The sequence below is a fragment of the Petromyzon marinus genome, chromosome 24 (genome assembly GCF_048934315.1).
Source record: "Petromyzon marinus isolate PM22_M1 ecotype Great Lakes invasive population chromosome 24, UKy_Petmar_22M1.pri1.0, whole genome shotgun sequence".
Taxonomy (NCBI): Eukaryota; Metazoa; Chordata; class Hyperoartia; order Petromyzontiformes; family Petromyzontidae; genus Petromyzon; species Petromyzon marinus.
Window position 1 is genome coordinate 1,964,529 of NC_133690.1, and position 23,553 is coordinate 1,988,081.

The 23,553-nt window shown below is 38.9% G+C and overlaps 14 non-coding genes across 14 annotated transcripts; all 14 read left to right on the forward strand.

The window, feature by feature from the left end:
• The first annotated feature begins 772 nt into the window (after window positions 1-772).
• Window positions 773-845, forward strand: TRNAA-AGC (transfer RNA alanine (anticodon AGC)). The gene has a single exon. It is a non-coding gene; the product is annotated as a tRNA-Ala (tRNA).
• A 1,434-nt stretch (window positions 846-2,279) lies between these two features.
• Window positions 2,280-2,352, forward strand: TRNAA-AGC (transfer RNA alanine (anticodon AGC)). The gene has a single exon. It is a non-coding gene; the product is annotated as a tRNA-Ala (tRNA).
• Window positions 2,353-3,787: 1,435 nt separating this feature from the next.
• TRNAA-AGC (transfer RNA alanine (anticodon AGC)) lies at window positions 3,788-3,860 on the forward strand. Its single transcript has one exon. It is a non-coding gene; the product is annotated as a tRNA-Ala (tRNA).
• A 931-nt stretch (window positions 3,861-4,791) lies between these two features.
• Window positions 4,792-4,864, forward strand: TRNAA-AGC (transfer RNA alanine (anticodon AGC)). Its single transcript has one exon. It is a non-coding gene; the product is annotated as a tRNA-Ala (tRNA).
• Window positions 4,865-5,293: 429 nt separating this feature from the next.
• TRNAA-AGC (transfer RNA alanine (anticodon AGC)) lies at window positions 5,294-5,366 on the forward strand. The gene has a single exon. It is a non-coding gene; the product is annotated as a tRNA-Ala (tRNA).
• Window positions 5,367-10,324: 4,958 nt separating this feature from the next.
• On the forward strand, window positions 10,325-10,397 carry TRNAA-AGC (transfer RNA alanine (anticodon AGC)). Its single transcript has one exon. It is a non-coding gene; the product is annotated as a tRNA-Ala (tRNA).
• Window positions 10,398-10,827: 430 nt separating this feature from the next.
• On the forward strand, window positions 10,828-10,900 carry TRNAA-AGC (transfer RNA alanine (anticodon AGC)). Its single transcript has one exon. It is a non-coding gene; the product is annotated as a tRNA-Ala (tRNA).
• A 930-nt stretch (window positions 10,901-11,830) lies between these two features.
• Window positions 11,831-11,903, forward strand: TRNAA-AGC (transfer RNA alanine (anticodon AGC)). The gene has a single exon. It is a non-coding gene; the product is annotated as a tRNA-Ala (tRNA).
• Window positions 11,904-12,333: 430 nt separating this feature from the next.
• On the forward strand, window positions 12,334-12,406 carry TRNAA-AGC (transfer RNA alanine (anticodon AGC)). Its single transcript has one exon. It is a non-coding gene; the product is annotated as a tRNA-Ala (tRNA).
• A 3,449-nt stretch (window positions 12,407-15,855) lies between these two features.
• On the forward strand, window positions 15,856-15,928 carry TRNAA-AGC (transfer RNA alanine (anticodon AGC)). The gene has a single exon. It is a non-coding gene; the product is annotated as a tRNA-Ala (tRNA).
• A 430-nt stretch (window positions 15,929-16,358) lies between these two features.
• On the forward strand, window positions 16,359-16,431 carry TRNAA-AGC (transfer RNA alanine (anticodon AGC)). The gene has a single exon. It is a non-coding gene; the product is annotated as a tRNA-Ala (tRNA).
• Window positions 16,432-17,864: 1,433 nt separating this feature from the next.
• On the forward strand, window positions 17,865-17,937 carry TRNAA-AGC (transfer RNA alanine (anticodon AGC)). Its single transcript has one exon. It is a non-coding gene; the product is annotated as a tRNA-Ala (tRNA).
• Window positions 17,938-21,999: 4,062 nt separating this feature from the next.
• Window positions 22,000-22,072, forward strand: TRNAA-AGC (transfer RNA alanine (anticodon AGC)). The gene has a single exon. It is a non-coding gene; the product is annotated as a tRNA-Ala (tRNA).
• A 415-nt stretch (window positions 22,073-22,487) lies between these two features.
• Window positions 22,488-22,560, forward strand: TRNAA-AGC (transfer RNA alanine (anticodon AGC)). Its single transcript has one exon. It is a non-coding gene; the product is annotated as a tRNA-Ala (tRNA).
• Window positions 22,561-23,553: the final 993 nt, after the last annotated feature.

The window sequence follows — 23,553 nt, forward strand, 5'->3', positions numbered from 1 at the left end:
TTTTCAATATCTTTTCTGCTGCCTATCAGGTCCATGGACGTCAATTATATCCATTTACAGGAAAGCAGAGTGGCAGAGCGTAAGCGTGCTGGGCCCTTTTTCCAGAGATCTATGGATCGAAGCCAGTCTATAATATCTGGCTTCCTCTATCACATAGGTCGGTTTTAATTTATCGCAGATTTAAAAGTTAAGTTTGTTCTTGTTTAGCTTAGATATTTTTTTCAAATGTGCTATGGGCTATGTCAACATAAACATCCACGACAACCAAGTGGGGGATTAGCTCAAGTGGTAGAGCGCGCGCTTAGCATGCGAGAGGTAGTGTGATCGATGCCCACATTCTCCAAAGAACATATGGACAAGTACCTTTTTTTTAGCTTGTATGAATTGAGTAATCATATGAACGTGTCGAATGTTTAAAACGTTATCAATAAATTCACAAGGTCACTCAAAATAGTACAAATGAATTTCTTATGCCGGTATGGATGCAAACAATGATAATTTTTCAACATCTTTTCTGCTGCCTATCAGGTACATGGATGTCAATAATATCCATTTACAGGAAAGCAGAGTGGCAGAGCATAAGCGTGCTGGGTCCTTTTCCCAGAGGTCGATGGATCGAAGCCAATCTATGATATCTGGCTTCCTGTATCGCCTAGGTTGGTTTTTATGTTTCGCGGATTTAAAGGTTAAGTTTGTTCTTGTTTCGCTTAGATATATTAAAAAGAAAATGTGCTATGGCCTATGTCAACATAAACATTCAACACAACCAAGTGGGGGATTAGCTCAAGTGGTAGAGCGCTCGCTTAGCATGCGAGAGGTAGTGGGATCGATGCCCACATTCTCCAAAACGCATATGGACTAGTAGCTCTTTTTTGTTAGCATGTATGAATTGAGCAATCATATGAACGTGTCGAATGTTTAAAACGTTATCAATATATTCACAAGGTCAATCAAAATATTACAAATGCATTTCTTAACCCGATATTGATGCAAACAATGATTTTTTTTCAATATCTTTTATGCTGCCTATCAGGTCCATGGACGTCAATTATATCCATTTACAGGAAAGCAGAGTGGCAGAGCGTAAGCGTGCTGGGCCCTTTTTCCAGAGATCTATGGATCGAAGCCAGTCTATAATATCTGGCTTCCTCTATCACATAGGTCGGTTTTAATTGATCGCAGATTTAAAGGTTAAGTTTGTTCTTGTTTAGCTTAGATATTTTTTTCAAATGTGCTATGGGCTATGTCAACATAAACATCCACGACAACCAAGTGGGGGATTAGCTCAAGTGGTAGAGCGCGCGCTTAGCATGCGAGAGGTAGTGTGATCGATGCCCACATTCTCCAAAGAACATATGGACAAGTACCTTTTTTTTAGCTTGTATGAATTGAGTAATCATATGAACGTGTCGAATGTTTAAAACGTTATCAATAAATTCACAAGGTCACTCAAAATAGTACAAATGAATTTCTTATGCCGGTATGGATGCAAACAATGATAATTTTTCAACATCTTTTCTGCTGCCTATCAGGTACATGGATGTCAATAATATCCATTTACAGGAAAGCAGAGTGGCAGAGCATAAGCGTGCTGGGTCCTTTTCCCAGAGGTCGATGGATCGAAGCCAATCTATGATATCTGGCTTCCTGTATCGCCTAGGTCGGTTTTTATGTTTCGCGGATTTAAAGGTTAAGTTTGTTCTTGTTTCGCTTAGATATATTAAAAAGAAAATGTGCTATGGCCTATGTCAACATAAACATTCAACACAACCAAGTGGGGGATTAGCTCAAGTGGTAGAGCGCTCGCTTAGCATGCCAGAGGTAGTGGGATTGATGCCCACATTCTCCAAAACGCATATGGACTAGTAGCTCTTTTTTGTTAGCATGTATGAATTGAGCAATCATATGAACGTGTCGAATGTTTAAAACGTTATCTATATATTCACAAGGTCAATCAAAATATTACAAATGCATTTCTTAACCCGATATTGATGCAAACAATGATTTTTTTTCAATATCTTTTCTGCTGCCTATCAGGTCCATTGACGTCAATTATATCAATTTACAGGAAAGCAGAGTGGCAGAGCGTAAGCGTGCTGGGTCCTTTTCCCAGAAGTCGATGTATCGAAGCCAGTCTATGATATCTGGCTTCCGGTATCACTTAGGTCGGTTTTTATTTATCGAAGATTTAAAGGTTAAGTTTGTTCTTGTTTAGCTTAGATATTTTTTTTCAAATGTGCTATGGCCTATGTCAACATAAACATCCACGAGAACCCAGTGGGGGATTAGCTCAAGTGGTAGAGCGCTCGCTTAGCATGCGAGAGGTAGTGGGATCGATGCCCACATTCTCCAAAACGCATATGGACACGTAGCTCTTTTTTTGTTAGAATGTATGAATTGAGCAATCATATGAACGTGTCGAATTTTTAAAACGTTATCAATATATTCACAAGGTCAATCAAAATTTTACAAATGAATTCCTTAACCCGGTATTGATGCAAACAATGATTTTTTTCAATATCTTTTCTGCTGCCTATCAGGTCCATGGACGTCAATTATATCCATTTACAGGAAAGCAGAGTGGCAGAGCGTAAGCGTGCTGGGCCCTTTTTCCAGAGATCTATGGATCGAAGCCAGTCTATAATATCTGGCTTCCTCTATCACATAGGTCGGTTTTAATTTATCGCAGATTTAAAGGTTAAGTTTGTTCTTGTTTAGCTTAGATATTTTTTTCAAATGTGCTATGGGCTATGTCAACATAAACATCCACGACAACCAAGTGGGGGATTAGCTCAAGTGGTAGAGCGCGCGCTTAGCATGCGAGAGGTAGTGTGATCGATGCCCACATTCTCCAAAGAACACATGGACAAGTACCTTTTTTTTTAGCTTGTATGAATTGATTAATCATATGAACGTGTCGAATGTTTAAAACGTTATCAATAAATTCACAAGGTCACTCAAAATAGTACAAATTAATTTCTTATGCCGGTATGGATGCAAACAATGATAATTTTTCAACATCTTTTCTGCTGCCTATCAGGTACATGGATGTCAATAATATCCATTTACAGGAAAGCAGAGTGGCAGAGCATAAGCGTGCTGGGTCCTTTTCCCAGAGGTCGATGGATCGAAGCCAATCTATGATATCTGGCTTCCTGTATCGCCTAGGTCGGTTTTTATGTTTCGCGGATTTAAAGGTTAAGTTTGTTCTTGTTTCGCTTAGATATATTAAAAAGAAAATGTGCTATGGCCTATGTAAACGTAAACATTCAACACAACCAAGTGGGGGATTAGCTCAAGTGGTAGTGCGCTCGCTTAGCATGCGAGAGGTAGTGGGATCGATGCCCACATTCTCCAAAACGCATATGGACTAGTAGCTCTTTTTTGTTAGCATGTATGAATTGAGCAATCATATGAACGTGTCGAATGTTTAAAACGTTATCAATATATTCACAAGGTCAATCAAAATATTACAAATGCATTTCTTAACCCGATATTGATGCAAACAATGATTTTTTTTCAATATCTTTTATGCTGCCTATCAGGTCCATTGACGTCAATTATATCAATTTACAGGAAAGCAGAGTGGCAGAGCGTAAGCGTGCTGGGTCCTTTTCCCAGAAGTCGATGTATCGAAGCCAGTCTATGATATCTGGCTTCCGGTATCACTTAGGTCGGTTTTTATTTATCGAAGATTTAAAGGTTAAGTTTGTTCTTGTTTAGCTTAGATATTTTTTTTCAAATGTGCTATGGCCTATGTCAACATAAACATCCACGAGAACCCAGTGGGGGATTAGCTCAAGTGGTAGAGCGCTCGCTTAGCATGCGAGAGGTAGTGGGATCGATGCCCACATTCTCCAAAACGCATATGGACAAGTAGCTCTTTTTTTGTTAGCATGTATGAATTGAGCAATCATATGAACGTGTCGAATTTTTAAAACGTTATCAATATATCCACAAGGTCAATCAAAATTTTACAAATGAATTCCTTAACCCGGTATTGATGCAAACAATGATTTTTTTCAATATCTTTTCTGCTGCCTATCAGGTCCATGGACGTCAATTATATCCATTTACAGGAAAGCAGAGTGGCAGAGCGTAAGCGTGCTGGGCCCTTTTTCCAGAGATCTATGGATCGAAGCCAGTCTATAATATCTGGCTTCCTCTATCACATAGGTCGGTTTTAATTTATCGCAGATTTAAAGGTTAAGTTTGTTCTTGTTTAGCTTAGATATTTTTTTCAAATGTGCTATGGGCTATGTCAACATAAACATCCACAACAACCAAGTGGGGGATTAGCTCAAGTGGTAGAGCGCGCGCTTAGCATGCAAGAGGTAGTGTGATCGATGCCCACATTCTCCAAAGAACATATGGACAAGTACCTTTTTTTTAGCTTGTATGAATTGAGTAATCATATGAACGTGTCGAATGTTTAAAACGTTATCAATAAATTCACAAGGTCACTCAAAATAGTACAAATGAATTTCTTATGCCGGTATGGATGCAAACAATGATAATTTTTCAACATCTTTTCTGCTGCCTATCAGGTACATGGATGTCAATAATATCCATTTACAGGAAAGCAGAGTGGCAGAGCATAAGCGTGCTGGGTCCTTTTCCCAGAGGTCGATGGATCGAAGCCAATCTATGATATCTGGCTTCCTGTATCGCCTAGGTCGGTTTTTATGTTTCGCGGATTTAAAGGTTAAGTTTGTTCTTGTTTCGCTTAGATATATTAAAAAGAAAATGTGCTATGGCCTATGTCAACATAAACATTCAACACAACCAAGTGGGGGATTAGCTCAAGTGGTAGAGCGCTCGCTTAGCATGCGAGAGGTAGTGGGATCGATGCCCACATTCTCCAAAACGCATATGGACTAGTAGCTCTTTTTTGTTAGCATGTATGAATTGAGCAATCATATGAACGTGTCGAATGTTTAAAACGTTATCAATATATTCACAAGGTCAATCAAAATATTATAAATGCATTTCTTAACCCGATATTGATGCAAACAATGATTTTTTTCAATATCTTTTCTGCTGCCTATCAGGTCCATTGACGTCAATTATATCAATTTACAGGAAAGCAGAGTGGCAGAGCGTAAGCGTGCTGGGTCCTTTTCCCAGAAGTCGATGTATCGAAGCCAGTCTATGATATCTGGCTTCCGGTATCACTTAGGTCGGTTTTTATTTATCGAAGATTTAAAGGTTAAGTTTGTTCTTGTTTAGCTTAGATATTTTTTTTCAAATGTGCTATGGCCTATGTCAACATAAACATCCACGAGAACCCAGTGGGGGATTAGCTCAAGTGGTAGAGCGCTCGCTTAGCATGCGAGAGGTAGTGGGATCGATGCCCACATTCTCCAAAACGCATATGGACAAGTAGCTCTTTTTTTGTTAGCATGTATGAATTGAGCAATCATATGAACGTGTCGAATTTTTAAAACGTTATCAATATATCCACAAGGTCAATCAAAATTTTACAAATGAATTCCTTAACCCGGTATTGATGCAAACAATGATTTTTTTCAATATCTTTTCTGCTGCCTATCAGGTCCATGGACGTCAATTATATCCATTTACAGGAAAGCAGAGTGGCAGAGCGTAAGCGTGCTGGGCCCTTTTTCCAGAGATCTATGGATCGAAGCCAGTCTATAATATCTGGCTTCCTCTATCACATAGGTCGGTTTTAATTTATCGCAGATTTAAAGGTTAAGTTTGTTCTTGTTTAGCTTAGATATTTTTTTCAAATGTGCTATGGGCTATGTCAACATAAACATCCACGACAACCAAGTGGGGGATTAGCTCAAGTGGTAGAGCGCGCGCTTAGCATGCGAGAGGTAGTGTGATCGATGCCCACATTCTCCAAAGAACATATGGACAAGTACCTTTTTTTTAGCTTGTATGAATTGAGTAATCATATGAACGTGTCGAATGTTTAAAACGTTATCAATAAATTCACAAGGTCACTCAAAATAGTACAAATGAATTTCTTATGCCGGTATGGATGCAAACAATGATAATTTTTCAACATCTTTTCTGCTGCCTATCAGGTACATGGATGTCAATAATATCCATTTACAGGAAAGCAGAGTGGCAGAGCATAAGCGTGCTGGGTCCTTTTCCCAGAGGTCGATGGATCGAAGCCAATCTATGATATCTGGCTTCCTGTATCGCCTAGGTCGGTTTTTATGTTTCGCGGATTTAAAGGTTAAGTTTGTTCTTGTTTCGCTTAGATATATTAAAAAGAAAATGTGCTATGGCCTTTGTCGAGATAAACATCCATGACAACCTGTGTGGGAGTAGCTCAGCTGGTAGAGCACTCGCTTAGCATGTGTAGAGGTAGTGGGATCGATGCCCACATTCTCCAAAGCGCATATGGACAAGTAGCTCTTTTTTTTTGGTAGCGTGTATGAATTGAGTAATCATATGAACGTGTCGAATGTTTAAAACGTTATCAATATATTCACAAGGTCAATCAAAACATTACAAATTAATTTATTAACCCCTGTATTGATTTAAACAATGATCATTTTTCCGTATCTTTTCTGCTGCCTATCAGGTCCATGGACGTCAATAATATCCATTAACAGGAAAGCAGAGTTTCAAAGCGAAAGCGTGCTGGGCCCTTTTTCCAGATATCGATGGATCGAAGCCAGTCTATAATATCTGGCTTCCACTATCACATAGGTCGGTTTTAATTTATCGCAGATTTAAAGGTAACGTTTGATCTTGTTTTACTTTTATATTTTTCAAAAAGTTCCATGGCCTATTTCGAGATAAACATTCAACACAACCAAGTGGGGGATTAGCTCAAGTGGTAGAGCGCTCGCTTAGCATGCGACAGGTAGTGGGATCGATGCCCACATTCTCCAAAACGCATATGGACAAGTAGCTCTTTTTTTGTTAGCATGTATGAATTGAGCAATCATATGAACGTGTCGAATTTTTAAAACGTTATCAATATATTCACAAGGTCAATCAAAATATTACAAATGAATTCCTTAACCCGGTATTGATGCAAACAATGTTTTTTTTCAATATCTTTTCTGCTGCCTATCAGGTCCATGGACGTCAATTATATCCATTTACAGGAAAGCAGAGTGGCAGAGCGTAAGCGTGCTGGGTCCTTTTCCCAGAAGTCGATGGATCGAAGCCAGTCTATGATATCTGGCTTCCGGTATCACTTAGGTCGGTTTTTATTTATCGAAGATTTAAAGGTTAAGTTTGTTCTTGTTTAGCTTAGATATTTTAAAAAGAAAATGTGCTATGGCCTATGTCGAGATAAACATCCACGACAACCCAGCAGGGGATTAGCTCAAGTGGTAGCGTGCTCGCTTAGCATGCGAGAGGTAGTGGGATCGATGCCCACATTCTCCAAAACGCATATGGACAAGTAGCTCTTTTTTTGTTAGCATGTATGAATTGAGCAATCATATGAACGTGTCGAATGTTTAAAACGTTATCAATATATTCAAAAGGTCAATCAAAATTTTACAAATGAATTCCTTAACCCGGTATTGATGCAAACAATGATTTTTTTCAATATCTTTTCTGCTGCCTATCAGGTCCATGGATGTCAATTATATCCATTTACAGGAAAGCAGAATGGCAGAGCGTAAGCGTGCTGGGCCCTTTTTCCAAAGATCTATGGATCGAAGCCAGTCTATAATATCTGGCTTCCTCTATCACATAGGTCGGTTTTAATTTATCGCAGATTTAAAGGTTAAGTTTGTTCTTGTTTAGCTTAGATATTTTTTTCAAATGTGCTATGGGCTATGTCAACATAAACATCCACGACAACCAAGTGGGGGATTAGCTCAAGTGGTAGAGCGCGCGCTTAGCATGCGAGAGGTAGTGTGATCGATGCCCACATTCTCCAAAGAACGTATGGACAAGTACCTTTTTTTTAGCTTGTATGAATTGAGTAATCATATGAACGTGTCGAATGTTTAAAACGTTATCAATAAATTCACAAGGTCACTCAAAATAGTACAAATGAATTTCTTATGCCGGTATGGATGCAAACAATGATAATTTTTCAACATCTTTTCTGCTGCCTATCAGGTACATGGATGTCAATAATATCCATTTACAGGAAAGCAGAGTGGCAGAGCATAAGCGTGCCGGGTCCTTTTCCCAGAGGTCGATGGATCGAAGCCAATCTATGATATCTGGCTTCCTGTATCGCCTAGGTCGGTTTTTATGTTTCGCGGATTTAAAGGTTAAGTTTGTTCTTGTTTCGCTTAGATATATTAAAAAGAAAATGTGCTATGGCCTTTGTCGAGATAAACATCCATGACAACCTGTGTGGGAGTAGCTCAGCTGGTAGAGCACTCGCTTAGCATGTGTAGAGGTAGTGGGATCGATGCCCACATTCTCCAAAGCGCATATGGACAAGTAGCTCTTTTTTTTTGGTAGCGTGTATGAATTGAGTAATCATATGAACGTGTCGAATGTTTAAAACGTTATCAATATATTCACAAGGTCAATCAAAACATTACAAATTAATTTATTAACCCCTGTATTGATTTAAACAATGATCATTTTTCCGTATCTTTTCTGCTGCCTATCAGGTCCATGGACGTCAATAATATCCATTAACAGGAAAGCAGAGTTTCAAAGCGAAAGCGTGCTGGGCCCTTTTTCCAGATATCGATGGATCGAAGCCAGTCTATAATATCTGGCTTCCACTATCACATAGGTCGGTTTTAATTTATCGCAGATTTAAAGGTAACGTTTGATCTTGTTTTACTTTTATATTTTTCAAAAAGTTCCATGGCCTATTTCGAGATAAACATTCAACACAACCAAGTGGGGGATTAGCTCAAGTGGTAGAGCGCTCGCTTAGCATGCGACAGGTAGTGGGATCGATGCCCACATTCTCCAAAACGCATATGGACAAGTAGCTCTTTTTTTGTTAGTATGTATGAATTGAGCAATCATATGAACGTGTCGAATTTTTAAAACGTTATCAATATATTCACAAGGTCAATCAAAATATTACAAATGAATTCCTTAACCCGGTATTGATGCAAACAATGTTTTTTTTCAATATCTTTTCTGCTGCCTATCAGGTCCATGGACGTCAATTATATCCATTTACAGGAAAGCAGAGTGGCAGAGCGTAAGCGTGCTGGGTCCTTTTCCCAGAGGTCGATGGATCGAAGCCAGTCTATGATATCTGGCTTCCGGTATCACTTAGGTCGGTTTTTATTTATCGAAGATTTAAAGGTTAAGTTTGTTCTTGTTTAGCTTAGATATTTTTTTTCAAATGTGCTATGGCCTATGTCGAGATAAACATCCACGACAACCCAGCAGGGGATTAGCTCAAGTGGTAGCGTGCTCGCTTAGCATGCGAGAGGTAGTGGGATCGATGCCCACATTCTCCAAAACGCATATGGACAAGTAGCTCTTTTTTTGTTAGCATGTATGAATTGAGCAATCATATGAACGTGTCGAATGTTTAAAACGTTATCAATATATTCAAAAGGTCAATCAAAATTTTACAAATGAATTCCTTAACCCGGTATTGATGCAAACAATGATTTTTTTCAATATCTTTTCTGCTGCCTATCAGGTCCATGGATGTCAATTATATCCATTTACAGGAAAGCAGAATGGCAGAGCGTAAGCGTGCTGGGCCCTTTTTCCAAAGATCTATGGATCGAAGCCAGTCTATAATATCTGGCTTCCTCTATCACATAGGTCGGTTTTAATTTATCGCAGATTTAAAAGTTAAGTTTGTTCTTGTTTAGCTTAGATATTTTTTTCAAATGTGCTATGGGCTATGTCAACATAAACATCCACGACAACCAAGTGGGGGATTAGCTCAAGTGGTAGAGCGTGCGCTTAGCATGCGAGAGGTAGTGTGATCGATGCCCACATTCTCCAAAGAACATATGGACAAGTACCTTTTTTTTTAGCTTGTATGAATTGAGTAATCATATGAACGTGTCGAATGTTTAAAACGTTATCAATAAATTCACAAGGTCACTCAAAATAGTACAAATGAATTTCTTATGCCGGTATGGATGCAAACAATGATAATTTTTTAACATCTTTTCTGCTGCCTATCAGGTACATGGATGTCAATAATATCCATTTACAGGAAAGCAGAGTGGCAGAGCATAAGCGTGCTGGGTCCTTTTCCCAGAGGTCGATGGATCGAAGCCAATCTATGATATCTGGCTTCCTGTATCGCCTAGGTCGGTTTTTATGTTTCGCAGATTTAAAGGTTAAGTTTGTTCTTGTTTCGCTTAGATATATTAAAAAGAAAATGTGCTATGGCATATGTCAACATAAACATTCAACACAACCAAGTGGGGGATTAGCTCAAGTGGTAGAGCGCTCGCTTAGCATGCGAGAGGTAGTGGGATCGATGCCCACATTCTCCAAAACGCATATGGACTAGTAGCTCTTTTTTGTTAGCATGTATGAATTGAGCAATCATATGAACGTGTCGAATGTTTAAAACGTTATCAATATATTCACAAGGTCAATCAAAATATTACAAATGCATTTCTTAACCCGATATTGATGCAAACAATGATTTTTTTTCAATATCTTTTCTGCTGCCTATCAGGTCCATGGACGTCAATTATATCAATTTACAGGAAAGCAGAGTAGCAGAGCGTAAGCGTGCTGGGTCCTTTTCCCAGAAGTCGATGTATCGAAGCCAGTCTATGATATCTGGCTTCCGGTATCACTTAGGTCGGTTTTTATTTATCGAAGATTTAAAGGTTAAGTTTGTTCTTGTTTAGCTTAGATATTTTTTTTCAAATGTGCTATGGCCTATGTCAACATAAACATCCACGAGAACCCAGTGGGGGATTAGCTCAAGTGGTAGAGCGCTCGCTTAGCATGCGAGAGGTAGTGGGATCGATGCCCACATTCTCCAAAACGCATATGGACAAGTAGCTCTTTTTTTGTTAGCATGTATGAATTGAGCAATCATATGAACGTGTCGAATTTTTAAAACGTTATCAATATATTCACAAGGTCAATCAAAATTTTACAAATGAATTCCTTAACCCGGTATTGATGCAAACAATGATTTTTTTCAATATCTTTTCTGCTGCCTATCAGGTCCATGGACGTCAATTATATCCATTTACAGGAAAGCAGAGTGGCAGAGCGTAAGCGTGCTGGGCCCTTTTTCCAGAGATCTATGGATCGAAGCCAGTCTATAATATCTGGCTTCCTCTATCACATAGGTCGGTTTTAATTTATCGCAGATTTAAAGGTTAAGTTTGTTCTTGTTTAGCTTAGATATTTTTTTCAAATGTGCTATGGGCTATGTCAACATAAACATCCACGACAACCAAGTGGGGGATTAGCTCAAGAGGTAGAGCGTGCGCTTAGCATGCGAGAGGTAGTGTGATCGATGCCCACATTCTCCAAAGAACATATGGACAAGTACCTTTTTTTAGCTTGTATGAATTGAGTAATCATATGAACGTGTCGAATGTTTAAAACGTTATCAATAAATTCACAAGGTCACTCAAAATAGTACAAATGAATTTCTTATGCCGGTATGGATGCAAACAATGATAATTTTTCAACATCTTTTCTGCTGCCTATCAGGTACATGGATGTCAATAATATCCATTTACAGGAAAGCAGAGTGGCAGAGCATAAGCGTGCTGGGTCCTTTTCCCAGAGGTCGATGGATCGAAGCCAATCTATGATATCTGGCTTCCTGTATCGCCTAGGTCGGTTTTTATGTTTCGCGGATTTAAAGGTTAAGTTTGTTCTTGTTTCGCTTAGATATATTAAAAAGAAAATGTGCTATGGCCTATGTCAACATAAACATTCAACACAACCAAGTGGGGGATTAGCTCAAGTGGTAGAGCGCTCGCTTAGCATGCGAGAGGTAGTGGGATCGATGCCCACATTCTCCAAAACGCATAAGGACTAGTAGCTCTTTTTTGTTAGCATGTATGAATTGAGCAATCATATGAACGTGTCGAATGTTTAAAACGTTATCAATATATTCACAAGGTCAATCAAAATATTACAAATGCATTTCTTAACCCGATATTGATGCAAACAATGATTTTTTTTCAATATCTTTTCTGCTGCCTATCAGGTCCATTGACGTCAATTATATCAATTTACAGGAAAGCAGAGTGGCAGAGCGTAAGCGTGCTGGGTCCTTTTCCCAGAAGTCGATGTATCGAAGCCAGTCTATGATATCTGGCTTCCGGTATCACTTAGGTCGGTTTTTATTTATCGAAGATTTAAAGGTTAAGTTTGTTCTTGTTTAGCTTAGATATTTTTTTTCAAATGTGCTATGGCCTATGTCAACATAAACATCCACGAGAACCCAGTGGGGGATTAGCTCAAGTGGTAGAGCGCTCGCTTAGCATGCGAGAGGTAGTGGGATCGATGCCCACATTCTCCAAAACGCATATGGACAAGTAGCTCTTTTTTTGTTAGCATGTATGAATTGAGCAATCATATGAACGTGTCGAATTTTTAAAACGTTATCAATATATCCACAAGGTCAATCAAAATTTTACAAATGAATTCCTTAACCCGGTATTGATGCAAACAATGATTTTTTTCAATATCTTTTCTGCTGCCTATCAGGTCCATGGACGTCAATTATATCCATTTACAGGAAAGCAGAGTGGCAGAGCGTAAGCGTGCTGGGCCCTTTTTCCAGAGATCTATGGATCGAAGCCAGTCTATAATATCTGGCTTCCTCTATCACATAGGTCGGTTTTAATTTATCGCAGATTTAAAGGTTAAGTTTGTTCTTGTTTAGCTTAGATATTTTTTTCAAATGTGCTATGGGCTATGTCAACATAAACATCCACGACAACCAAGTGGGGGATTAGCTCAAGTGGTAGAGCGTGCGCTTAGCATGCGAGAGGTAGTGTGATCGATGCCCACATTCTCCAAAGAACATATGGACAAGTACCTTTTTTTTAGCTTGTATGAATTGAGTAATCATATGAACGTGTCGAATGTTTAAAACGTTATCAATAAATTCACAAGGTCACTCAAAATAGTACAAATGAATTTCTTATGCCGGTATGGATGCAAACAATGATAATTTTTCAACATCTTTTCTGCTGCCTATCAGGTACATGGATGTCAATAATATCCATTTACAGGAAAGCAGAGTGGCAGAGCATAAGCGTGCTGGGTCCTTTTCCCAGAGGTCGATGGATCGAAGCCAATCTATGATATCTGGCTTCCTGTATCGCCTAGGTCGGTTTTTATGTTTCGCGGATTTAAAGGTTAAGTTTGTTCTTGTTTCGCTTAGATATATTAAAAAGAAAATGTGCTATGGCCTTTGTCGAGATAAACATCCATGACAACCTGTGTGGGAGTAGCTCAGCTGGTAGAGCACTCGCTTAGCATGTGTAGAGGTAGTGGGAGCGATGCCCACATTCTCCAAAGCGCATATGGACAAGTAGCTCTTTTTTTTTGGTAGCGTGTATGAATTGAGTAATCATATGAACGTGTCGAATGTTTAAAACGTTATCAATATATTCACAAGGTCAATCAAAACATTACAAATTAATTTATTAACCCCTGTATTGATTTAAACAATGATCATTTTTCCGTATCTTTTCTGATGCCTATCAGGTCCATGGACGTCAATAATATCCATTAACAGGAAAGCAGAGTTTCAAAGCGAAAGCGTGCTGGGCCCTTTTTCCAGATATCGATGGATCGAAGCCAGTCTATAATATCTGGCTTCCACTATCACATAGGTCGGTTTTAATTTATCGCAGATTTAAAGGTAACGTTTGATCTTGTTTTACTTTTATATTTTTCAAAAAGTTCCATGGCCTATTTCGAGATAAACATTCAACACAACCAAGTGGGGGATTAGCTCAAGTGGTAGAGCGCTCGCTTAGCATGCGACAGGTAGTGGGATCGATGCCCACATTCTCCAAAACGCATATGGACAAGTAGCTCTTTTTTTGTTAGCATGTATGAATTGAGCAATCATATGAACGTGTCGAATTTTTAAAACGTTATCAATATATTCACAAGGTCAATCAAAATATTACAAATGAATTCCTTAACCCGGTATTGATGCAAACAATGTTTTTTTTCAATATCTTTTCTGCTGCCTATCAGGTCCATGGACGTCAATTATATCCATTTACAGGAAAGCAGAGTGGCAGAGCGTAAGCGTGCTGGGTCCTTTTCCCAGAAGTCGATGGATCGAAGCCAGTCTATGATATCTGGCTTCCGGTATCACTTAGGTCGGTTTTTATTTATCGAAGATTTAAAGGTTAAGTTTGTTCCTGTTTAGCTTAGATATTTTTTTTCAAATGTGCTATGGCCTATGTCAACATAAACATCCACGAGAACCCAGTGGGGGATTAGCTCAAGTGGTAGAGCGCTCGCTTAGCATGCGAGAGGTAGTGGGATCGATGCCGACATTCTCCAAAGAACATATGGACAAGTACCTTTTTTTGTTAGCTTGTATGAATTGAGTAATCATATGAACGTGTCGAATGTTTAAAACGTTATCAATATATTCACAAGGTCAATCAAAATATTACAAATGAATTTCTTAACCCGGTATTGATGCAAACAATGATTTTTTTCAATATATTTTCTGCTGCCTATTAGGTACATGGATGTCAATAATATCAATTTACCGGAAAGCAGAGTGGCAGAGCGTAAGCGTGCTGGGTCCTTTTCCCAGAGGTCGATGGATCGAAGCCAGTCTATGATATCTGGCTTCCTGTATCACTTAGGTCGGTTTTTATTTATCGCAGATTTAAAGGTCAATTTTGTTCTTGTTTAGCTTAGATATTTTAAAAAGAAAATGTGCTATGGCCTATGTCGAGATAAACATCCACGACAACCCAGCAGGGGATTAGCTCAAGTGGTAGCGTGCTCGCTTAGCATGCGAGAGGTAGTGGGATCGATGCCCACATTCTCCAAAACGCATATGGACAAGTAGCTCTTTTTTTGTTAGCATGTATGAATTGAGCAATCATATGAACGTGTCGAATGTTTAAAACGTTATCAATATATTCAAAAGGTCAATCAAAATTTTACAAATGAATTCCTTAACCCGGTATTGATGCAAACAATGATTTTTTTCAATATCTTTTCTGCTGCCTATCAGGTCCATGGATGTCAATTATATCCATTTACAGGAAAGCAGAATGGCAGAGCGTAAGCGTGCTGGGCCCTTTTTCCAAAGATCTATGGATCGAAGCCAGTCTATAATATCTGGCTTCCTCTATCACATAGGTCGGTTTTAATTTATCGCAGATTTAAAAGTTAAGTTTGTTCTTGTTTAGCTTAGATATTTTTTTTTCAAATGTGCTATGGGCTATGTCAACATAAACATCCACGACAACCAAGTGGGGGATTAGCTCAAGTGGTAGAGCGTGTGCTTAGCATGCGAGAGGTAGTGTGATCGATGCCCACATTCTCCAAAGAACATATGGACAAGTACCTTTTTTTTTAGCTTGTATGAATTGAGTAATCATATGAACGTGTCGAATGTTTAAAACGTTATCAATAAATTCACAAGGTCACTCAAAATAGTACAAATGAATTTCTTATGCCGGTATGGATGCAAACAATGATAATTTTTCAACATCTTTTCTGCTGCCTATCAGGTACATGGATGTCAATAATATCCATTTACAGGAAAGCAGAGTGGCAGAGCATAAGCGTGCTGGGTCCTTTTCCCAGAGGTCGATGGATCGAAACCAATCTATGATATCTGGCTTCCTGTATCGCCTAGGTCGGTTTTTATGTTTCGCGGATTTAAAGGTTAAGTTTGTTCTTGTTTCGCTTAGATATATTAAAAAGAAAATGTGCTATGGCCTATGTCAACATAAACATTCAACACAACCAAGTGGGGGATTAGCTCAAGTGGTAGAGCGCTCGCTTAGCATGCGAGAGGTAGTGGGATCGATGCCCACATTCTCCAAAACGCATATGGACTAGTAGCTCTTTTTTGTTAGCATGTATGAATTGAGCAATCATATGAACGTGTCGAATGTTTAAAACGTTATCAATATATTCACAAGGTCAATCAAAATATTACAAATGCATTTCTTAACCCGATATTGATGCAAACAATGATTTTTTTTCAATATCTTTTCTGCTGCCTATCAGGTCCATTGACGTCAATTATATCAATTTACAGGAAAGCAGAGTGGCAGAGCGTAAGCGTGCTGGGTCCTTTTCCCAGAAGTCGATGTATCGAAGCCAGTCTATGATATCTGGCTTCCGGTATCACTTAGGTCGGTTTTTATTTATCGAAGATTTAAAGGTTAAGTTTGTTCTTGTTTAGCTTAGATATTTTTTTTCAAATGTGCTATGGCCTATGTCAACATAAACATCCACGAGAACCCAGTGGGGGATTAGCTCAAGTGGTAGAGCGCTCGCTTAGCATGCGAGAGGTAGTGGGATCGATGCCCACATTCTCCAAAACGCATATGGACAAGTAGCTCTTTTTTTGTTAGCATGTATGAATTGAGCAATCATATGAACGTGTCGAATTTTTAAAACGTTATCAATATATTCACAAGGTCAATCAAAATTTTACAAATGAATTCCTTAACCCGGTATTGATGCAAACAATGATTTTTTTCAATATCTTTTCTGCTGCCTATCAGGTCCATGGACGTCAATTATATCCATTTACAGGAAAGCAGAGTGGCAGAGCGTAAGCGTGCTGGGCCCTTTTTCCAGAGATCTATGGATCGAAGCCAGTCTATAATATCTGGCTTCCTCTATCACATAGGTCGGTTTTAATTTATCGCAGATTTAAAGGTTAAGTTTGTTCTTGTTTAGCTTAGATATTTTTTTCAAATGTGCTATGGGCTATGTCAACATAAACATCCACGAAAACCAAGTGGGGGATTAGCTCAAGTGGTAGAGCGTGCGCTTAGCATGCGCGAGGTAGTGTGATCGATGCCCACATTCTCCAAAGAACATATGGACAAGTACCTTTTTTTAGCTTGTATGAATTGAGTAATCATATGAACGTGTCGAATGTTTAAAACGTTATCAATAAATTCACAAGGTCACTCAAAATAGTACAAATGAATTTCTTATGCCGGTATGGATGCAAACAATGATAATTTTTCAACATCTTTTCTGCTGCCTATCAGGTACATGGATGTCAATAATATCCATTTACAGGAAAGCAGAGTGGCAGAGCATAAGCGTGCTGGGTCCTTTTCCCAGAGGTCGATGGATCGAAACTAATCTATGATATCTGGCTTCCTGTATCGCCTAGGTCGGTTTTTATGTTTCGCGGATTTAAAGGTTAAGTTTGTTCTTGTTTCGCTTAGATATATTAAAAAGAAAATGTACTATGGCCTATGTCAACATAAACATTCAACACAACCAAGTGGGGGATTAGCTCAAGTGGTAGTGCGCTCGCTTAGCATGCGAGAGGTAGTGGGATCGATGCCCACATTCTCCAAAACGCATATGGACTAGTAGCTCTTTTTTGTTAGCATGTATGAATTGAGCAATCATATGAACGTGTCGAATGTTTAAAACGTTATCAATATATTCACAAGGTCAATCAAAATATTACAAATGAATTTCTTAACCCGATATTGATGCAAACAATGATTTTTTTTCAATATCTTTTCTGCTGCCTATCAGGTCCATTGACGTCAATTATATCAATTTACAGGAAAGCAGAGTGGCAGAGCGTAAGCGTGCTGGGTCCTTTTCCCAGAAGTCGATGTATCGAAGCCAGTCTATGATATCTGGCTTCCGGTATCACTTAGGTCGGTTTTTATTTATCGAAGATTTAAAGGTTAAGTTTGTTCTTGTTTAGCTGAGATATTTTTTTTCAAATGTGCTATGGCCAATGTCAACATAAACATCCACGAGAACCCAGTGGGGGATTAGCTCAAGTGGTAGAGCGCTCGCTTAGCATGCGAGAGGTAGTGGGATCGATGCCCACATTCTCCAAAACGCATATGGACAAGTAGCTCTTTTTTTGTTAGCATGTATGAATTGAGCAATCATATGAACGTGTCGAATTTTTAAAACGTTATCAATATATTCACAAGGTCAATCAAAATTTTACAAATGAATTCCTTAACCCGGTATTGATGCAAACAATGATTTTTTTCAATATCTTTTCTGCTGCCTATCAGGTCCATGGACGTCAATTATATCCATTTACAGGAAAGCAGAGTGGCAGAGCGTAAGCGTGCTGGGCCCTTTTTCCAGAGATCTATGGATCGAAGCCAGTCTATAATATCTGGCTTCCTCTATCCCATAGGTCGGTTTTAATTTATCGCAGATTTAAAGGTTAAGTTTGTTCTTGTTTAGCTTAGATATTTTTTTCAAATGTGCTATGGGCTATGTCAACATAAACATCCACGACAACCAAGTGGGGGATTAGCTCAAGTGGTAGAGCGCGCGCTTAGCATGCGAGAGGTAGTGTGATCGATGCCCACATTCTCCAAAGAACATATGGACAAGTACCTTTTTTTTAGCTTGTATGAATTGAGTAATCATATGAACGTGTCGAATGTTTAAAACGTTATCAATAAATTCACAAGGTCACTCAAAATAGTACAAATGAATTTCTTAAGCCGGTATGGATGCAAACAATGATAATTTTTCAACATCTTTTCTGCTGCCTATCAGGTACATGGATGTCAATAATATCCATTTACAGGAAAGCAGAGTGGCAGAGCATAAGCGTGCTGGGTCCTTTTCCCAGAGGTCGATGGATCGAAGCCAATCTATGATATCTGGCTTCCTGTATCGCCTAGGTCGGTTTTTATGTTTCGCGGATTTAAAGGTTAAGTTTGTTCTTGTTTAGCTTAGATATATTAAAAAGAAAATGTGCTATGGCCTATGTCAAAATAAACATTCAACACAACCAAGTGGGGGATTAGCTCAAGTGGTAGAGCGCTTGCTTAGCATGCGAGAGGTAGTGGGATGGATGCCCACATTCTCCAAAGAACATATGGACACGTACCTTTTTTTTGTTAGCTTGTATGAATTGAGTAATCATATGAACGTGTCTAATGTTTAAAACGTTATCAATATATTCACAAGGTCAATCAAAATATTATGAATGAATTCCTTAACCCGGTATTGATGCAAACAATGATTTTTTTCAATATCTTTTCTGCTGCCTATCAGGTCCATGGACGTCAATAATATCCATTTACAGGAAAGCAGAGTGGCAAAGCGAAAGCGTGCTGGGCCCTTTTTCCAGAGATCGATGGATCGAAGCCAGTCTATAATATCTGGCTTCCACTATCACATAGGTCGGTTTTAATTTATCGCAGATTTAAAGGTAACGTTTGATCATGTTTTACTTTGATATTTTTCAAAAAGTTCCATGGCCTATTTCGAGATAAACATTCAACACAACCAAGTGGGGGATTAGCTCAAGTGGAAGAGCGCTCGCTTAGCATGCGAAAGGTAGTGGGATCGATGCCCACATTCTCCAAAACGCATATGGACAAGCAGCGCTTTTTTTGTTAGCATGTATGAAATGAGCAATCATATGAACGTGTCGAATGTTTAAAACGTTATAAATATATTCAAAAGTTCAATCAAAATATTACAAATGAATTCCTTAACCCGGTATTGATGCAAACAATGATTTTTTTTCAATATCTTTTCTGCTGCCTATCAGGTCCATGGACGTCAATTATATCCATTTACAGGAAAGCAGAGTGGCAGAGCGTAAGCGTGCTGGGCCCTTTTTTAAGAGATCTATGGATCGAAGCCATCTTTTCTGCTGCCTATCAGGTACATGGATGTCAATAATATCCATTTACCGGAAAGCAGAGTGGCAGAGCGTAAGCATGCTGGGTCCTTTTCCCAGAGGTCGATGGATCGAAGCCAGTCTATGATATCTGGCTTCCTGTATCACTTAGGTCGGTTTTTATTTATCGCAGATTTAAAGGTCAATTTTGTTCTTGTTTAGCTTAGATATTTTAAAAAGAAAATGTGCTATGGCCTATGTCGAGATAAACATGCACGACAACCCAGCAGGGGATTAGCTCAAGTGGTAGCGCGCTCGCTTAGCATGCGAGAGGTAGTGGGATCGATGCCCACATTCTCCAAAACGCATATGGACAAGTAGCTCTTTTTGTGTCAGCATGTATGAATTGAGCATTCATATGAACGTGTCGAATGTTTAAAACGTTATCAATATATTCACAAGGTCAATCAAAATATTATAAATGAATTCCTTAACCTGGTATTGATACAAACAATGATTTGTTTCAATATCTTTTCTGCTGCCTATCAGGTCCATGGACGTCAATTATATTCATTTACAGGAAAGCAGAGTGGCAGAGCGTAAGCATGCTGGGTCCTTTTCCCAGAGGTCGATGGATCGAAGCCAGTCTATGATATCTGGCTTCCGGTATCACTTAGGTCGGTTTTTATTTATCGCAGATTTAAAGGTTAAGTTTGTTCTTGTTTAGCTCAGATATTTTTTTCAAATGTGCTATGGCCTATGTCAACATAAACATCCACGACAACTCAGTGGGGGATTAGCTCAAGTGGGAGAGCACTCGCTTAGCATGCGAGAGGTAGTGGGGTTGATGCCCACATTCTCCAAAGAACATAAGGACATGTACTTTTTTTTGTTAGCTTGTATGAATTGAGTAATCATATGAACGTGTCGAATGATTAAAACGTTATCAATATATTCACAAGGTCAATCAAAATATTACAAATGAATTTCTTAACCCGGTATTGATGCAAACAATGATTTTTTTCAATATCTTTTCTGCTGCCTATCAGGTACATGGATGTCAATAATATCAATTTACCGGAAAGCAGAGTGGCAGAGCGTAAGCGTGCTGGGTCCTTTTCCCAGAGGTCGATGGATCGAAGCCAGTCTATGATATCTGGCTTCCTGTATCACTTAGGTCGGTTTTTATTTATCGCAGATTTAAAGGTCAATTTTGTTCTTGTTTAGCTTAGATATTTTAAAAAGAAAATGTGCTATGGCCTATGTCGAGATAAACATCCACGACCACCCAGCAGGGGATTAGCTCAAGTGGTAGCGTGCTCGCTTAGCATGCGAGAGGTAGTGGGATCGATGCCCACATTCTCCAAAACGCATATGGACAAGTAGATCTTTTTTTGTTAACATGTATGAATTGAGCAATCATATGAACGTGTCGAATTTTTAAAACGTTATCAATATATTCACAAGGTCAATCAAAATATTACAAATGCATTTCTTAACCCGGTATTGATGCAAACAATGATTTTTTTCAATATCTTTTCTGCTGCCTATCAGGTCCATGGACGTCAATTATATCAATTTACAGGAAAGCAGAGTGGCAGAGCGTAAGCGTGCTGGGTCCTTTTCCCAGAGGTCGATCGATCGAAGCTAGTCTATGATATCTGGCTTCCGGTATCACTTAGGTCGGTTTTTATTTATCGCATATTTAAAGGTTAAGTTTGTTCTTGTTTAGCTTAGATATTTTTTTTCAAATGTGCTATGGACTATGTCGACATAAACATCCACGAAAACCCAGTGGGAGATTTGCTCAAGTGGTAGAGCGCTCGCTTAGCATGCGAGAAGTAGTGGGATGGATGCCCACATTCTCCAAAGTACAGATGGACACGTACCTTTTTTTTGTTAGCTTGTATGAATTGAGTAATCATATGAACGTGTCGAATGTTTAAAACGTTATCAATATATTCACAAGGTCAATCAAAATATTACAAATTGATTCATTAACCCGGTATTGATGCAAACAATGATCATTTTTCCGTATCTTTTGTGCTGCCTATCAGGTCCATGGACGTCAATAATATCCATTTACAGGAAAGCAGAGTGGCAAAGCGAAAGCGTGCTGGGTCCTTTTTCCAGAGATCGATGGATCGAAGCCAGTCTATAATATCTGGCTTCCTCTATCACGTAAGTCGGTTTTAATTTATCGCAGATTTAAAGGTAACGTTTGATCTGGTTTTGCTTTGATATTTTTCGAAAAGTTCCATGGCCTATTTCGAGATAAACATTCAACACAACCAAGTGGGGGATTAGCTCAAGTGGTAGAGCGCTCGCTTAGCATGCGAGAGGTAGTGGGATCGATGCCCACATTCTCCAAAACGCATATGGACAAGTAGCTCTTTTTGTGTCAGCATGTATGAATTGAGCAATCATATGAACGTGTCTAATGTTTAAAACGTTATCAATATATTCACAAGGTCAATCAAAATATTATAAATGAATTCCTTAACCCGGTATTGATGCAAACAATGGTTTTTTTCAATATCTTTTCTGCTTTCTATCAGGTCCATGGACGTCAATAATATCCATTTACAGGAAAGCGAAAGCGTGCTGGGCCCTTTTTCCAGAGATCGATGGATCGAAGCCAGTCTATAATATCTGGCTTCCACTATCACATAGGTCGGTTTTAATTTATCGCAGATTTAAAGGTAACGTTTGATCTTGTTTTACTTTGATATTTTTCAAAAAGTTCCATGGCCTATTTCGAGATTATCATTCAACACAACCAAGTGGGGGATTAGCTCAAGTGGTAGAGCGCTCGCTTAGCATGCGAGAGGTAGTGGGATCGATGCCCACATTCTCCAAAACGCATATGGACAAGTAGCGCTTTTTTTGTTAGCATGTATGAATTGAGCAATCATATGAACGTGTCGAATGTTTAAAACGTTATCAATATATTCAAAAGGTCAATCAAAATATTACAAATGAATTCCTTAACCCGGTATTGATGCAAACAATGATTTTTTTCAATATCTTTTCTGCTGCCTATCAGGTCCATGGACGTCAATTATATTCATTTACAGGAAAGCAGAGTGGCAGAGCGTAAGCATGCTGGGTCCTTTTCCCAGAGGTCGATGGATCGAAGCCAGTCTATGATATCTGGCTTCCGGTATCACTTAGGTCGGTTTTTATTTATCGCAGATTTAAAGGTTAAGTTTGTTCTTGTTTAGCTCAGATATTTTTTTCAAATGTGCTATGGCCTATGTCAACATAAACATCCACGACAACTCAGTGGGGGATTAGCTCAAGTGGGAGAGCACTCGCTTAGCATGCGAGAGGTAGTGGGGTTGATGCCCACATTCTCCAAAGAACATAAGGACATGTACTTTTTTTTGTTAGCTTGTATGAATTGAGTAATCATATGAACGTGTCGAATGATTAAAACGTTATCAATATATTCACAAGGTCAATCAAAATATTACAAATGAATTTCTTAACCCGGTATTGATGCAAACAATGATTTTTTTCAATATCTTTTCTGCTGCCTATCAGGTACATGGATGTCAATAATATCAATTTACCGGAAAGCAGAGTGGCAGAGCGTAAGCGTGCTGGGTCCTTTTCCCAGAGGTCGATGGATCGAAGCCAGTCTATGATATCTGGCTTCCTGTATCACTTAGGTCGGTTTTTATTTATCGCAGATTTAAAGGTCAATTTTGTTCTTGTTTAGCTTAGATATTTTAAAAAGAAAATGTGCTATGGCCTATGTCGAGATAAACATCCACGACCACCCAGCAGGGGATTAGCTCAAGTGGTAGCGTGCTCGCTTAGCATGCGAGAGGTAGTGGGATCGATGC